The sequence below is a fragment of the Pteropus medius genome, unplaced genomic scaffold (genome assembly GCF_902729225.1).
Source record: "Pteropus medius unplaced genomic scaffold, Ma_sr-lr_union100, whole genome shotgun sequence".
NCBI lineage: Eukaryota > Metazoa > Chordata > Mammalia > Chiroptera > Pteropodidae > Pteropus > Pteropus medius.
In genome coordinates this window covers 9546315-9549280 of record NW_024356249.1, presented here as the reverse complement: position 1 = coordinate 9549280, position 2966 = coordinate 9546315, and the positions used below count along the sequence as shown (strand labels likewise).

At 47.3% G+C, this 2966-nt stretch overlaps 1 pseudogene; it reads right to left on the bottom strand.

Annotated features, from left to right (window-relative positions):
• Nucleotides 1-2266: 2266 nt before the first annotated feature.
• On the bottom strand, nt 2267-2384 carry LOC120601315 (uncharacterized; annotated as a pseudogene).
• Between the last annotated feature and the right edge of the window lie 582 nt (nt 2385-2966).

Genomic DNA, 2966 nt, shown 5'->3' with positions numbered 1-2966 from the left:
GGGGTCTGTCTTTCCAGTTCTTAAAGCACTCCAGAGAAAGAATTATGTATACCAAATGCCCTCTCCCCCTGCTCCGACTTTACCACACACTCTCACACTCATACACTCACCCACATGGATATGCACACCCATGTCCACTTTCTCAAGAACCTTCTCAGGAAGGTCATCATTATGTCCCACCTACATCTTTCCTGCTACCAATGAAAACCATTTCCCTCTGAATCCATTTGGAACCAACAGAGAATAGCTGGTTATTATCTGCCATAGGCTAACCCTCCAAGCACGCATGGTGAAGGATGACATGTTCTCGGTCCCTCCCTGTCCTCACAGCCCTCCCATCATCTTTCCTTTGAACTTTAGTGACTCAAGTCCTCTCAGTTCCACCAGCCTTTAGGGGGAAAAAACACAAAGTTTTTGTCAGTCAGCATCCATAGGTTACAGACATCCTCAGGCAGAGGGCAGAAGGTGGAGAGGTTGGCACCTGCCCAGACTTGCCATTCCTGACTCCAGCAGGCCCTGGCCTACCGTGGAGGAGGTGTCACTTGAGGTATTTCTCCCACTTCCAAATCTCTTCCCCATTGGCCTGTCCTGTAGAGAGCCATTGAGCTGAGGAATTTTCTGAGATTGGTACTGGGTAGGCAAGCTGTCGATTTACCAGCATCCCGTGTATGTTAGCAGAGAGAGGGGCCGAAAGGCGTGGGATGCAGGATGGATAAGTTTTTGGTTTTGTTTTATTTGGACAACTTTGTTAAAATAAACTTACATATAAAAATTTTTATCGATTTTAAGAGTTCGATTAGATGAGCTTTGACAAGTATATACATCCATGTAACCACCACCAAAATCGATATAAGACGTGTGCATCACCCCTAAAATCTCCCTCGTGCCCCTTCAAGGTCAGTCTTCTACCCCTCCCCCCACACCACCTTATCTCCAAGTCTCTAACCGCTGACAGCAACCAATAGGCTTTCTATTCCTGTAGTTCTACCTTTTCTAGCATTTTATGTAAATGCGATCATAGAGAATGTGACCTTTGGAATCTGGTTGCTTTCACTCTGCATAATGCCTTTGAGATTCATCCAAGTTATTGTGTGTATTAATAGCTCACTCCTTTTTAGTGCTGAGTCGTATTCCATTGTATGGACGTACCACAGTTTGCTTTTCCATTCCCCCAGTTGATTGACATTTGCTTTATTTCCAATTTTTACAACTGAAGTTACTACGATCATTTACGTACAAGTGTCTTTGTGGACATGTTTCCGCTGGAGGTTGTGTGGGTAAACATTTAACATCCAGCTCTCTGGGGTGGGAGGAAGCCTCAATTTGTAGCGTTTGCTGATGTCTGAGGTATAAATACTCCCACCATGGCAATTCGAAGCTATCGACGTGCTACCACTGACTTTTGTTTCCCTTGGCTAATGAAAGAAATGAGTTCCAGTTGCTCTATACCCTTGCCGACACTTGATATGCCAGACTTTTTCATTTTAGCCGTGTAGGGTATGTAGCTACATCTCCTTGTGGTTTTAATTTGCACTTCCTTGATGACTGATGGTGCTGAGCATCTTTTCATGTGCTCATGTGCCAGGACGAGTAGGTTTGAGAGGGCTGGGAAGAAGGCCGTGGCTGTGCAGAGTTATGGGGGAAATATCCTGAAGTAAAGTGCCACAGTGAAGGGCTCAGGCCTCGGAGCCACCACAGGAACCTGGGGCACCCAGGCCAAGGAAGCAAGCAGCCTTGACTGTGGCCCAGCAGATCACACTTTACAAGATTCTTCCTTGAACACTTTCATCGTCCCCTCAGATCTTGGGGGTGAAAGAAGATCTGAGTCTTGAGGGGAGCGTGTATTTTCCAAGCTCACCCAGAAGGCACTTGGCGGGTGCAGGCTCAGACCCAGGTCCTCTCCCTCCCAGCTCCTGGAGTGCCACCGGCTGTTTACAAAGAGCCTTCACACACTTCTCCTGGACTCTTGGGACAGCCCATTCCACCCATGAGGAAACGCAGGCTCTGGGAGATTGAGTGGCTTTTCCAAGTCCCACAGCCAGTGAGTGGCAGAGCTGAGACTTGAACCCTAATTTCTTGGCTCTCTGGCTCCAGCATTTGTCCCTGCGATGGTCATCTGACCTCAGTTCTTGTCAAGATCCAAGGAGTCCTCTCTACCTTGCCTAATTCTACTGGGACCACAGTAGGGGTTCACTCCAGCCACCTACCCCAGTCTCAGCTAGTTCTAGCTCAGCCACATTTAAATAACTGTTTGTTTTTTTTTTAATGCCTACAGCATCTGGTCTTCCTAGGTGGTCTCCCATCTAAGTACTAACCAGGCCCGACCCTGCTTAGCTTCCGAGATCAGACAGATTGGGCACGTTCAGGGTGGCATGGCCGTAGTAAATAACTGTTTTCTTAACATAGCTCTGACCTTGCCCGGAAGACCCCTGGACACCTTGCTTTATTTCCGGTTGCCCTCAGTCTTAAGATTAGAAGACCAAGATAATTCCCCTGAAGACTCTCGCATTTCCTGCGCTGTCCGTTTTCATCATGAAAATTCAGATAACAGAACGCCTTGCTATCACATAGGCTGTGTGTCTTTGTGTGTATTCTCCACCCGCAAACTCAGACCCCCCACCTGTGATTGTCCTAGGGCTTCGGTGGTAGCAGTTCCTGTCTGGGACATAGCTCATTAAATGTTTGCTGAAATAATGAATGGCATTTGTTAATGAACATGGTTTCTTTGTCTGGACTGTAATGAAAAAACCCAGGGGGAAGGAAATTACATTTATTGGGTGGGCGCCTGATGCTGCGCGAGGCCAGTTAGAATGCCCACTTTATGGATAAGAAAACTGAGGCTTGAGAGGGTTAATAATTTGGTCAGTCAGCTAGGATGGGATGGAGCAGGGACTTGAACTGAGTCTGTCAGCACATGCCACCCCTCTGTCTGTTGTATGTGAGGAGAGTGGGTGCACGTATCTCTG